Below are 15,240 nucleotides of genomic sequence, written 5' to 3'. Positions count from 1 at the left end.
CTGCACGAAACTCAGGCTACAATACAACCATTCTGTTCTGCTCTAACAACTCAATTTATAGATTCTACATGAAAACAATTAGCTTTTATTGTTTCCAATGATAACGTCACCTTAAGTGAGGAATGCAAACCTGTTTTCAAATTTAAGGTTTTGATTTTGTTTGACATTTCTCAGTAATGACACCCTCAGACACCCAATATCATTCATGCTATGCCATCAGTAATACGCCAGATGTTAAGGGGATGAAGCTTTTCCTCCCAAATCAGATATGCTTTGTTCAACAAATGTATCAATTTCCTGCATAATATATGTTTCTCACAATGGTTTTTTGTAAGCTGCACACAGGTGATACTGAGTCTTCTCGATTAATAGATTATAAACTATACCATGCTTAAATAGACTCCTAAGTTATTATTTCAAATGTAACATATGTAAGAAAAGGGAGGGAAGAGTCAATTATATTGAGTAATTTATTTTATATTGGGTAATTTATTTCTCAAACCTATGTTTTATGGAAGAGAAAATGTATTTCTGATAAACTAATATTTTATCAAAAGGTAAATGGTGAATTAATATAACATTTAGAATCATTGGGAAGGGGTTATATCCACAGGGACTAGCTCACCTTTAACTTACAATAACATTTCTCTGCTATGGACTGATGAGTATATGTTTCTTGCATGTTCAATGACTAACACAAACCTCCAAAATGATAATGTGCATGTGTCAGGAAGGCTCCCAAATAATTCTGAGGGGCCTATCCTATTTTTGTAATTAAATGATAATGTGCTAATCCATTACTTTGAGTTGTCATCACTCAGAAAACATCCCTATCAGGTGTTGTGCCGATAACTAGGACAGCTCTCAAGGCCAAGGGTCAGAGAGAAAAGGGTCACACTCTCCGGCTGCAGAGAGTACCCCCAGCCACGTGCAAGGAAGCACGAGGTCGTTCGAGATGAGAGGATGCTACTCTTCAACTTTCTGCTAAGAGGGGATGCTTCTCTTCATCTTTCTGCTCGGTGGGCTCTAGCAGACAACCCTGCAGGACGAGCGAGGGCTTCAGAGGCTTCTATAATACAAGGTTCCATGTTTCTTGGAGCAGTTTGATGTCTTCCTAACCTCTCCCATCACGGGGGGGACACCTGGATGCGCCACTTGGAATACGCAGTTGCTCTCAAGCAGATAGCAGAAGGAATACCGGCAGATGAGCCTCCGTTTCACTGGGGGGTCAGCTACAGTGCTCACTGAATGAGCCACACACAAGCAGAGCAATTGGGGGGGTTGAAATATGGCGCTCTGATGAAGAAGAGTTTGAGCCAATCAGCACCTCAGTGCTAATCTACAGTATAAGGATGCCTTTACACACCAGACACTCGGTGTCATAAAGGGAGGAGGAGAACGAGTCAGGAAGACTGACGGACATGTTCCAGCATTGAATTGAATAACCAGATGTTTACAAATGTACAATTAATGATTGTTTCTATATTTCCAATGACCAGACATGTGTTAAATAGTGGTGATTAATATATTTTTGTCAGATCAGATTACACTTTCGCACTAAACAAAATAAATTAATTAATATTTTCAGATTATAAGGTATTGAATAATAAGGTATTTCTAATATTTATAACAGATAATGTTAATATCCTTAATCATCGAGCAATCAGGCTTAACAACACTACTCTTTAATGTATTATCCATGCACAAACAGACCTAAAATGATGTTTCAAGTACACTACTGGATTAATTTCATTTGGCCCAAAACAAATATGTATAATAATTAATATAACAATTATGTAGCATATTTGATCCTCAAATTAGAGAAGTATAATTTAAAGAAATTGATATTCTATATTCAACATTAGATAAACACAGAAGAACCCTTTCCAAGTACCATAAGTAGATGTTCAGGTAAGTATGGCTAATAAGAATAATTAATTGAGTTAATTCGGTACATATCAGTGGTAGCATTTACAAATGTATTAATTCAAGTTTTAAGAATGTTTAATCCTTCCTTTCCAGGTTTTTACAAAAGTCTTTTAATATTTGCCTAACTTTTCCTTTTCAGATTGTTGTTACAATATACTACAAATGTCTGACTTTTCCTTTTCAGACTTTGAACAATGTACTTGACTAAAATGAATGTATTGATTTTACTAAGACTAAAGTGCCTTACTCTTGACTAAAGCGTAATGAAGTAAACGTAAATGTAATCCTAAATTGAAGACACTGCAATTTGGCAGATTACAGATTGATCAAATCACCACTGTGAATTGTTATACCTTAACTGGATCTCTTATGATCCTGAGTTTTAAATACTTTTGACTAGTTATTGCCTTGAAGTTAATCTTTAAACTGCAAGCTGGTTTTGATTTTATAATTTGATAAAGGAGATTAACTAATGATTAAATGTTAACATATTAGTTTAAAATAAATGTTTTTGCTATTATGTATCTGTGATTTTATATGTGTTCATTATTATGCTTTTGACAAAAGATGCTCCAAACACTGACGAGAGATGATTTTCTATTAGGATTGGCTGTCTCAATCATTGTGATTGAATGTTTCAATCTTATTATATTGTTATTAATGTGATTGTTATTGATGTAATTGATGTTGTGTAATTCCACACTCAAATCTGAAGATTCTCATTGATTTCAGTATTGAACAAATTATTATTAAAATAGGGTTTTTTAGGTTATCAAAATTGATAAAAAGAGAGGAACTGTTGGGGAATAATTTGCCCTGCTGTCCTCCTTCGCCCTCTGACGCAGCTGACCAACCTTGAGCAGCCGTTATCTCCCTTGAGGAGGGGCTGCCCTAGCATATTGTTGATGTTGCTAGTTTATGACCGGGCAACTCTCTGTCAGAGATAGTTATTGTTGTGGGACACCTGGAACACATCCTTCTCGGGGTGTAGATGACCCTGAGCCATAAGCGACAACAAATGTGATTCAGTGTCCTCAGCTGTTTAGTCTATTGAATAATGTTGATTATTACACTCTGAACTAGTTCAAACCTGGAGCTACAGGAGGGTTCTTCAGAATTGATTGTGGCATCTCTACCGTGTGGTCAACTCGTGGCCCGTGACAGGTCTTGTGAATTCTCCGGCCGAAGCTCCAAATAAACCGTCAGTGTTTGCCATCAAAGCTCCAGCTCTCCTCGTGTCTCTTTGAGTCCTGACTCCAATTGCTTCAGAAGTTTCCCCCACAATAGCGATGCCATATTGCATGATACACACGTTGCGAAAGATGTTAGTTGAAAGATAATATCACAAACTACCGTTCTTCCCTTATTGGTGTCCGATTGGTTCAATGTTCAAATTCTTCAATAATGCCCTTTTTTAACAAACTATTTGTTGTTTTTGTAGAAGAAAGGTAGAACTCGGTACACTATACAGTAACTAATTGATATTGTTATCGCAATATCCAACAATGTTATCTTATATCGCACATTTTCCTCATAGAGCGGCAAAAACCAAACTACAGTAAAACAGTAACATTAAGAAACTGATAGACAGTTTCATATATACTGCACAATCATTTAATACAGCCTCAACTGTAATGCAGCTTTGACTTGATCATTCTTAGTGTTTGCAATAATTGCATAAAAGCGTTTGCAATAATTGCATAAAAGTTTTACAGGCAGATTCAGTATTTTCTTATGTATTGGGCACTTTAAATGCTAGCTCATGAGATGTTCTACCTCCTCACCAAGACTGTTTTGTGTTTTATCTCAAATATGAAAAATGTGACAGCAACTCTCAGTTCCCACAAATATGTATTTCACAGTGCAGGCTTAAGCTAGCCTAGTTCACCCACTCTGTTTGTAATATTGTAACCTATGATGATATGTTTGATCTAATCACACCTGAGGTCTCATGGGAAAGCAGCAACATGGGTTCGATGGGTTAACAAGCGCGTGATCACACCTAGTCGGTTTTGTATGTGGAAAAGTTTACTTTGATGCGTTTCTCTGTTTGAGTCATCCAACTTAACAGACAAGTTTCAATTAAAATGTGTAAACAAAAGTCAAACAGTATTACAAGTATCTAATGTATTTGGGTATTCGGACAATTTAGAATACACTCTCAAATACACTTAGCTGTCCATCTTTCTAAATAAAACATTCATTTGTGTTCACATCAGCTTTGAACACATGATCTTAATAGGAGCATCCGTTGTGACTCAATATGTTACATAAAGCTTTCCAAGCATAAGTAAGTGCTGACAAACGGAGGTGAAAAAATGTCCTCTTACACCCATGTAACAGGGTACAGTATCCAAGGGCTAAATCTTGACTTTGGTTCATATTACATTCTCACTTCTAGCAAGCAGCACTGCAGTTTGCTTGTAAAAGGGACCTGCGTGCTCACGAGGTCTCAATGCAGTTATTTGGTACACACACACAAGTTAAAATGGCATTGTTCTCACCTGACCGAACAAACAAATGTTAAAGCGCCTGAATACACCGCACGGTAAATATATTCCTGTAGTTTGAAATGGTTGAGGACCGGCATCAGAGTGGACAGAGAACATTTGTCTCCAAGACTGCATGCAAAAATATGCAAAAGATAAGCACAGGGAAAGGCACTGAGACTGGGGCATTAATGTAAACCATAATGCATTACAATGTTTGGTCTAAATACTTTCTAGTGAGAGATTGGGGCCTTGCAGTTAAGTGTCTTTGTGTATTCTGTCGTGTGGAAACGTTCTCAATATCACATTATTCTTTCATAGCTCACCTTAGCAGTGCTCCCTGTAACTCACCCCAAAGTTCTCAGATCACCTAGCCAGATAAGAAACACTTTGTCAGCAGCGCACCAAAACGGTCTCCGCTCGCACTGAGGCAGGCTGTGTGGACATGTAGTGGCTGTCACATGATTATTCATTCATAATCAACTCTAGATCAAACACAAAGACGCAAAAAATAGACTGTTCATTCACACATTGGATATGTCAATCAACAACAGGCTGAAATGTTGCTCTACCAACAGTTACAGAAACATTATCCTTCATGTTGTTACAAGAGGACTGCCTAAATAACAATCATTCATCACCAGTTTTATCCAAGCAAAATATACAGCAGTGTACACAATTGATTCATAAAATATTAGTTTTTAATGAGCCAATTATGTATGGACTAAAAAGAAAATAGTGGTCTATTAGACCCTGTTAAAGTTTCAATTATTATCCACTAAAAGCTAATTTCAAGGGACTCGAGAGATTAAAAACATAGAAAGACAAAATAAAACTTGCATGAAGGCCTACAGGTATATCATACTTAAAAGATCTTTAAGATGCTATGATCCCAGAGATATCTCACTTCTAGTAGAAAGCATTGCACAGTGTACTGTAGCCCTGAAAGACAATTCGGATCAAGTTGCAAACTCTGTTAGGTGCTATATATAGCTCACCAGGATATTGTAGATACACAAACAGCATGAAGCGTTTGTGTGCTCACACACACACACACACACACACACACACACACACACACACACAGAAAGGCTGAGTAGCAGAAGAGAAAACCTGTAGTATCTCTCTCTGAGAACAGGTTCAAGTGGAGCATTATCACACTATATTCAACAGGCTGAACTGAGCAGGGTCATGGGTTCTCATAAGGTTACCGCACACACACAAGAACAAATGGGTGTGTGAGAAAGAACAGGCTATATAACAGAATGTAGATATATAATTATAATAAATACAATTCTAATAAAGGCAAAGGCTATTAAAACATATACATTTCAATGATTGAATTTAATCAGCATAGCGTTTTAGTCGTCAGGCATAGACTTAGCTTGACGTCCAGCTGCTTGAATGTGTGTTTCTGAATCACAGCGGGGCAGGAAATGCCCATTAAAATAACTGGATTTGGATGTATTTTTCTACAATAAAGCTATCGTTGACTACATTAACAGTTTAAGAGAAGTATAGTGTGAAGCAGCGGCAGTATTAACAGCATGTTGCTGGTCTCCACATGCCCACGCAGAGTCTGTGTTGAAGTGACAGGTAACGTTATCGTTACGCAGTCTGTCCCCTCACTGAACACCATTTAGCTGCTTAGCACAAAACCATACAAATGCTGCTTTTGCTGCATCTGTCAGATTAGCTTCCTGACAAGCTAATAGTGCTCCTTGACACATGGATGGATTCACATGTTCGTATCTGAACGTAGAGTTGAGCAAGCACCGCATCCTCGTTAGGAGAATTTAAGGACACATGCCCCTGAAGTGAACCCCGGCGCTCATGAGTGGGGACTTGCTGCGCCAGCCAGGTCCACGGGCTAACTTAGCATGCTAATTCATGTCTTCGCTAGGCTACTTGCATGTAAACTGACGTCGCCGTAGCACACATCTGCAGGCGAACCAACGCTAGCTAACGGGATTTGAACTTTGTTATTGGCTTGCTAGCGAGCCGAAGACTTCATAAAAAAGAGGAGAAAGTTAGTCGAGTCCAAACGTAAAGAAGACAGCTGTGAAATAGACGAACAGCTAGCATACCAAGGCAGTGACAGTGTTTTGAAATGCTCAGTACAGTACCTGGCGTGTGAGATCACAAGAGGCCGATGTCAGGACTGACGGCCAGTCGACATTCCCCGGAGTGGCCACCGCCGCCGCCACCGCTTGCTCCGTCCGCCGTAACACTGCGCAAGATGGTCCCTGTCCCGGTGTTTGATAAGAGCTGGTGCCGTTTGACGGGAGGTTAACACGGTGATAAACAACACGGCGTGTCTAGGTTGAAGTTTCGGTTGAAATCAGGGGACGCGTCACCTTGCAGCGGTTCATGACTCCCACTATTCAAGATGTAGAAGGGCAGGACGTTGCATTTCTCTGCGAGTCCATATCACTCCCAGCCGCTGACAATAATTAGTGTGGCCACACGGGCATCCGTATGTCACTGTAGGAGACTGATCTGTCATGCTGGACTACTGTGCTGGCTGCTGGGAGCCTCATTTGCATTATGGTTCAATGAATATCAATGTCATTCCCTTCAAAATATGATTATTTATATATATGTATTATATATAAATATATTTAGAGGATGATATGTCAGCACCCTGAAATAAAAAAAAATGTTACATAGGCTACTAGAAATAATGTTTTTTTATTTGGGGGAATCCGTCCAAAAAATAGTAGGCTACATTGAAGTGAGTTATTTGGCTTCATGAGAAAAATCTGATCCAGCAAATTACCCTTTCCATCTCACCACATCACATCAAATTTCAAATTTGCACCTTTAGCATCGTTTTTAAATCCAAAGAAAATCAGAAACTCTAAACTGGGTTTAAGTGCTTCAGGTTTGGGGGGAACCATTTATACCAGTTACTGAGAGTGAAGATCCAGTTGTTGCACTAAACCTGCTGCTTTTTTCAGCTGTATACTCCCTCTGGTGGTATGGGTTGTGAAAGTAACAGCATACCTTCAAGTTAACTTATGGTATAGGCCCTTTATGATGGGAGTAAGTAATGTTTCATACAAAGTATTACAGGAAAGCACACTGCAGCAATTCAAGGACACTTACAGTGGGCTATATCAGGAGCAGCTTAAGGCAACCATGGCTTCCAATGTTTGCAACCACTTACTGAAGTGATTGCCATAATCAAGCAAACATGGAGCATTGTTTAGACGCAGAGCAGGTCTCATATGCTTTTCTTGTCAAGATGATGCAAGGATTAGACCTGCAACAGTTGCTTTTATATCACCTCAAAAATGTATACCAACCTCATTGAAGGGATTTTTTCATCGTGTTTGCTGAAGGGATGAATAAGAAACCATTTTTTATTATAAGGCAACCAGTTTAATATCAGGGAAGGACCATGGGAAGGACACATCAACTACAAGTCATAAATCATTGAGGAGGGAGCTGCCATGATTTATACAGAGAGGGAGAGGAATATAACACAAATCTGCAGTGGATACGGGTGGGAATGGAGCAGTGAAAATAATCACAAACCACAGAGGTGATGTGCTGAGACTCCCTGACCTGCAGGCAGTCGTGCAGGAGACCGACCCCTGTCTTCACGACCTTCTCCTTCCAGACAAGGACTGGCTGGCATTAATCAGCCGAGGAAGCCCCATCACACCTGTTGACATCAGACATGTTTAATCATTGAGTAATTAAATAGAGATTTTAATAATGCCATTGGGTAGGGTTGTGCATGATATGCCAGATCAGAATGAAGCTGAGATAAGCCTTTTTTTCCTTTTTGTTTGAATTACTAAATTAAAGGATAAAGATGGTGATTGGACAGAGGCATCTTGTTTTTTTTCCTCGTTCTCTTTCCCTTTTATTTGTGATTGTAAAGACACACTGATTGCCAAACAAAGAGCCTCTCCTGCCAAATAGAGCAGCCTGGGGATATTTAAATGTGAATAAAACAGCCTGCAGACAGACTATGCTGCATTTGTATTTTATGAAGAAAATGCAAATCTGAAATATTTTTTTAGGTTAACCCATTTTTCTCTGCTGGTATATGAGCTCAATTAGGTGAGGACATGAGAGGAGGAATTTGGAACCAGGTATTTGGAGAGAAGGAAAATGATACATTGGAGGAAGGTCAAGTGAGCATAAGAAAGGAGCAGTGGGGAACGAGAGAACCGGAGTGGAGGGAGATAGAGAGGATGAGAAAGTGAAACTATGTTGTCATGGAAACTGGCATGGATCTGAAGAGCAAAACAAGAATGTAAATTGGTTTACCCTCAGGGAATGTGATGACGCTACGGGGAAGAAATAAGCAGGGAGATGTTTTTGAGAGAGGGCTTTCCATGAAGAGATTGAAAATCAGAAATAAATGTATTTTAATAATGATGTTGACAAATCATTACATTTAAAGTGCATACAATATCTGCATAGATGGATATGGGGGTATTTGGGAGTATCAGCCCTTATCTATTTAGGCTGAGCAATCCCTTACAAATGATTAATTAAAAATGGAATTAGTATTGTCAATTAGTAGGCGAGATATGATTGTAGCTTCTTGTCTTCCAGCTTTGTAAGTTCATGTTTAAACCTTTTTATAATTCCACATGTCCACTTACATCGTTTTTTATAATTTATATTGTTTTGAATTGTTGTTCACTGTCAACATCTGTACATGTATATTTCTGTATGTTATTCATTTAAGTATGACGTTTTTTTTTGTTGCAAAATGTATTTTGCTAAAAGAACGAAGTGCAGTGGTGGTGCAGAGGTCACTGTGAGTGTGTGAATTAATAATATGGGTAAACAGTCTGTGGCTTTGCTATAAGACATTTATTGTTTAGGTTGACATGTATCGATTGAGGTGTATTTTAGCCCTCTCACACTTTTCATTTCCCCATGACGGGATTCAAGCCTAAATGTCTGCTTTCCATCCTCACAAAGCCACCTGTCAGCAGCTGCGAGAAGCCTGCGCAGAGCCGTTATGTTGGAGGAAAAGTTTTCTGTACCTCATCATTATCCCCCCCTCTCACATATGTGCTTTTTCACACTGCCGAAGCCCTTTGCCGACACTTCGCTCGCAAAACATTCCTCTTTTTCAGCCCACTGCTGAAATCCCATCATTAGATTTCAGCCGGCCAGAGCTGATAGGAATGTTGCCAAGAAACTAATGGTTTCCGTGGTGACAAACACTACCACTGCCATTGTGTGGAGCAATGTAGGAAGTCAAGACCCTCACCGATTCCAGAGTGGAAACAGAGTACATCTGAGGATGCCGTGTATTCAACAGAAAATAGCTTGTGCTTTAACCTGTGTGTTCTGGTACAAAAGTATCACACATTTTCACATTTGTTTGTCCAAATTGTACGTTTCACTATACATCTCAACAAAAACATTTGCAGAAAAGGTTGTCAGCCTATCTATGCATACAATACATAACATGCTAAGTACAGAAAGGATAAAACACACAGGTGCATTTAAAATACAGGAGTCAATCAACTGGAATAAGATATAATAAAGAAATGTCATCTTGACAAAAATACTGTAATAATTATGAAAAATGTATTCAGATTCTTTACTTGAGTAAAAGTACTAATACCACCGTACAGTTAAAATCCTAAATTTCAAGTATAAGCACTGCATCGAGAGTGGTACTTAAATCAAAGTTTTTAACTATACGGAAAATGTACTCAAAGTACAAGGAGTAAAAGTACTCATTGCAGAAAAACTTAATTCCATTTCAATTTCTGTTAACCCATGGTTTTAGTCACTTAAATATAATGTTAAGGTTTAAAGTTAAGGTTTAATCTATACCAAATAATCCTATTTTAAAAATGTTTCCGAAGGATTGTTTGTGAATATGTGATTTTATAAAGTAACTAGTAAACAAATCTGTAAAATAACTGGAGTGGAGTAAAAATTACAACATTTGCTTCCAGTATAAATAACTACGAAAATACTCATACCTCGAATGAGTACTGAAGAACAGTGCTTGAGTAAATGTACAAAATAAAGAGACAATGATGCATCAGTGGCTGACATCGATACACCGCGTAGATAACCTAATGTGCAGATGTGTTTGTGTGTTCAGTAAGAGCGTAATTGTAATTGGGGGATGTGGTTGCCGTGGCAGCTGGTTCAGGCACTGATGCACGGGAGCTGTATCTCAAACAGGTGGTTTCCCCAGATGGGCAGAGTCAGCAACAATCATGTTCTCCTCTTGCCCTTACTTTAAAAAATAATGCAGGTCTTTGATGGAGGGCAGCCAGGAGACGCAGAAAAGGAGAAACTGCTCAGAAAAGAAGAGACGGATGCTGAGGTTTTTTTATAAGGATTTGGACAATTTGCTGCAAAGTGTTTAAGCTGTTGACAGGAAAAGCATCCTTCAGTCAAACTGTATCTGAGTGCCACAATGTAGTTCATTTACTCTTAGTGAAGTATTTTTGATTACCAGAGGGAGACGAGGATTTGGTGGAGGTCATTCTAATCTCCACAGACTTGTTTGTGTTAGGATCGAGATTGTTGGCACACCTGAATACCCATGTGACCAATTCTCTGCAGTAGACGGCCAGCTTGGTTTCTTGGATGAGTTCCGGATTGGAGGTGATTTAAGGTAATGTTTAGTTGGGTAGATCAGGTTTAGTGATTATCACACTGGAAGCAGATTGTTCCTTAAAACACCATAACACAGGCTTTTCATTTGGTCTCCATCATTGGGATTAGACGGAGTGGTTTTACATAAATACTCCAACTAACACTGGGGAAAAAGGGATCTGACTAAGAAACCATGTATGAACACAAACAAATCTTACATAAATCATACATTTTGATACATGTAAAAAGAAAACATGTATCTATATAATATAGGAACAATTAAATACAATTAAATTAGGAAAAATATATGTTTGTCTCAGCACCTCTTTTGAATTGATTCACAGAGTGGTGAGTATCAACCTTTTCTATGGAACTAAACAAAGTTAGCTCCAAACACAATCCAATTATTAACACAAAGAAAAATGTTGTTGGAGCAGAAATAACCATTTGCCCTCAACTGTCTTTGTCTGGGCAAAGGACTCATGATTCATTAAACAGACAGCTGAGGTACTTCAACTGGAAGCTTATACTTAGCTGCAGCTCTAAAGTGACTTAGTTAAACACTGTATATAATTTCTAATATCCAAGACTAGATTTTGTTTTAGAAATCCACAGAAACCATTGCCAAGCTGTGGCTTAGTGGCCTATTTTTTACTACTGATTTTACTGCAATGCTAAACAGCACAAAAGGGTCAGTCTACAGCGGGATTATAAATAGCTATACAGCAAGTTAAACATAATAGAACTGTATTTAAGTGGATTTAAAATATACACTTTGCAGTCGTGTCATTTGTGAAGCAATTTAAAAGATCGTTTGAAACAGCTGTACAGTATTTGGAACACGACAATAACATTCAGTGAGAGTGTTTCAACGTTATATTCTGTAATTATCCAACTGCTTATTAGAATCTGTAATCTGCATGACAAATTGTGAAATTAAATGGCTATAATAATCATCCACTTAGAAGTTTCCTATGTACACAAGTTCCAACAGCAGCCAGTAGATGGCAGTACAGTTACTCCGATGAATTCACTGTCTGAATGATCAGTCATTCCTCTTGGTGACAGCTTTGCCAAGCACACACACATATGACTCAGAGAAAGCAGAAGGAGAAGAAGAAGTTAGATTTCAAGATAATTTATATCAGACTCCAGATGACTAAAAAAGATTGTGTATAAACTTCCTTTTGGGTGTTGTGTTGGCATAGCACTACCAATAAACTCATGCACAATCCAACTACAAACAAGTGTTTAGTAACTGGACTAATGCACAACATTTCTTTCTTGGATAGAATGTATTGCCTGTCCAAAAACTAGTGTTGTATTGAAAGTGAAAAGAGCGATTTAAAGTTGTACCTACAGTATAAACATGTTCTTTAATGTACCATCAAAACCAACAATTAATCAGTTTATTTGGTGTAATTATTTCATTCAAAGAATACTTCACTCACAAGATACCATTTGCAAACCAATAGTTCACCTTGTGTAAACTTGAATTCTCGAAAAAAAAATGTTCTTCTTGAATGCTCCACGGTGATCAAAGAATCAAAAACAGGAGAAAGTTCTGAATGAATTGAAGTAAATCTGGGCTTGATTATATACTGCGTACTCACACTTGAGAAATGTCTGTGTGAGTATTTTAGAAATGAATATTACTTTGATATTGCTTTGCTGTTGTTAAATACTGCCCCCATTCACTTGAATTCATCAAGACTTTTCTCCGTTTATGTTTTTTATGGATACTGTCGAGACATGCAAGAAAAATAAAGTTTTCCACAAGAATCCAAGGTAACACAAAGTGTGTAACTGATGAACAAATTGTTGTTTTTTGGGTGACGTATTCCTTTAGCAAATCACACTGATAAGCAATGTTTTATGTCACTCCAATTCAAGCTAGTGTGATACTACATGTAAGAAGCCTACAAATCAAAATATCGCTTTACAATAAGGTGTAACATCCGACCGGTTGCAACTGTGTGTATTTACATTTGTGAGGGTAATGGGAGACACAGTGCAGGCCATGCCTATGAAGTTTAATGGGGCCACATGAGGTGAGGTCCTGCACTATTTGTGAATTGAAGCTTGACCCTAAAGAGGTTATGGGGACTGGAGGTGTTGCTGTGACCTTTGGTAAAGCTCTGAATGCCTGGGCCTGGCTGCGCGGCGCTCACAAACACAGGACGTGCACTTGAAACATTGAGAGCTCCAAACAATCTGGATCCTATTAAATCCCTTTGTGTCTCTCCCATTCTCCCCTCCTGGTTGTGCTGTCTGTTTTTACTTTGTGTTATTCATATTCATTCCATTACGACCCCTCCTCCCATCCTCCCCTTCGCCTCGAGCATCCCACAATGCATTTCGTTGAGACTGCTGGGCAGATGTTTTTCATGCTGCCGAGCCATATGAATCCCGGGCACAGAATTTGTTAGACAAACTTGGACATTGGACATAAAGCTGGGGAATAATCCCTAAAATTGAGTAATGAACATGCTCTTTGGTACTATAAAACAAAGCAGAGCCGTAAAAGAGACAACCATCTTATTCTATTGATCCCGGCAGAAAGCGTTGCCCTGAGCCACATGACAGAGCAGCTGGCTGAGAGCGGCCTCATCTGGAACTGCCATCAGTTGCTTGTTAAATGCAGTGTGCGAGTGGGGCGGGAACATGGCAGCATGCGGTCTCAGCCAATCCATAACCAGACACTGGGAACTGTGCGCACAAGCTGCAGGTCACAGAGCAGTTTGTTTAGTGTGTGTGTGTGTGTGTGTGTGTGTGTGTGTGTGTGTGTGTGTGTGTGTGTGTGTGTGTGTGTGTGTGTGTGTGTGTGTGTGTGTGTGTGTGTGTGTGTGTGTGTGTGTGTGTGTGTGTGTGTGTGTGTGTGTGTGTGAGTGGGCTACATGCCTATGCTGGACCAGACCATGATATTATAGAATCTGCTCTCCCCTCCTCTCGCTCTGAATCCTGTCTAGGTAATTGATCCCAGACTGGACATTTGAGTTGCCAGCAGCGATTCATATCGTTTTTATCTTTTAGACAAGCCCTCTACTGCTTCCAGATGGGGAAGGCACTCCGGGGTACAAGTTTGTTTTTGAAAAAAAAAAGAATGTAATGCTTTAATGTTTTTACCTTACAAAAACCATGCAGCAAGAGGTAAAATGCATACAGGCCGTCACTGATTTGTGGCCCTCTGTAAAAACTCAGAGGCCGTGTAGAGTTTGTTTATCTTCTTGGTGTTTGTTTACGTGGCTACTGTGTGTGGTAATGGAAGCATGCTGGTGATAAGTAAGTGGTTTTGGAAAAGGTATAAGTGTGCCTCATGTGTGTGCAAAAAGAAATCTCACAATATCCACATCTTCTCTTTTATTTTCCATTGTTATGGAACATTAAACATAAAAGTAAGATGCTGCTGTTTCTGAAAATTGTTCTGCACAACCCCCAGTCCTCCAGTGTGCGTATTTCTACTGCAAAAAGCCCTTAACACCACCATACAAAATGTAACCTCTCGTACATGGCATTGTAATCAAGTGTGTAATCACGCTGGGAAAAACTCTCCATTCTCCCTTTAAAAGATTTCAAAAATGCAAGAAAAAAATAGTTTATTTTCTAACTATGACAACACAAGTCTCGTTCTACTTGTAAAATCCATAGGGTCCAAATAATGAGAGGAGTAACTAAATGAATGACCTTTTTACAGTAACCTTTCCCACCCAAAAGCTCCCTTGACCTCCTTCACATAAACGGCAGAAACCACTTCAGAATGAGCAAGTATCCATTTTAGAAGCTTGTAAAGTAGCTGAAGGGAACAGAAGGACTGCAGGAATAGATGGGTTTTAACCTTTCGTCTTACATGGAAACATCTGTTACATGTTACAATGAGGCGTTTGGGATTACAACAAACCGTCCGGCAGGTTGGCGATAAAGTTTGTTGGCAAAAATGTTTTTTCATTGGTTAAAGACCTTTTTTTTTTTATGCAAACAATGATTATTTACAGGTAAAGGCAGGATTTTATTTGAGCCGTTTTTCATCGTATACTACTTTTGAGTAAAAGTAACAGTGAAAATCAGGATTATATTTATTAACAGCACAGTTGTAATTTACACATTTAAATTCAGAGGCTATTTACTTTTAAGTGTAGTAAATAATAAGGAAGCTAGGGACTATATTCATGATCATCAGCTCTGAAAATGTTGTAATCATCCATGTAGCCTCATTTAATGTTAT

General features: G+C 38.7%; 1 protein-coding gene across 3 annotated transcripts in view; it reads right to left on the bottom strand.

Annotated features, from left to right (window-relative positions):
• The window catches only part of bcl9l (bcl9 like), a 28,483-nt gene extending 21,620 nt beyond the window's left edge, over positions 1-6,863 (bottom strand). Inside the window, exon 1 of one of the 3 annotated variants that reach the window (XM_034113023.1) lies at positions 6,545-6,863. The gene's annotated coding sequence lies outside the window, so the exon portion shown is untranslated. Of the gene's footprint in view, positions 1-4,744; positions 4,789-6,544 lie in introns of those variants that run through there. The other 2 variants (XM_034113020.1, XM_034113022.1) reach the window with 2 other exon arrangements.
• Between the last annotated feature and the right edge of the window lie 8,377 nt (positions 6,864-15,240).

Source organism: Trematomus bernacchii, unplaced genomic scaffold (genome assembly GCF_902827165.1).
Source record: "Trematomus bernacchii unplaced genomic scaffold, fTreBer1.1, whole genome shotgun sequence".
NCBI classification, from domain to species: Eukaryota; Metazoa; Chordata; class Actinopteri; order Perciformes; family Nototheniidae; genus Trematomus; species Trematomus bernacchii.
This window is presented reverse-complemented; position numbering and strand designations above follow the sequence as displayed.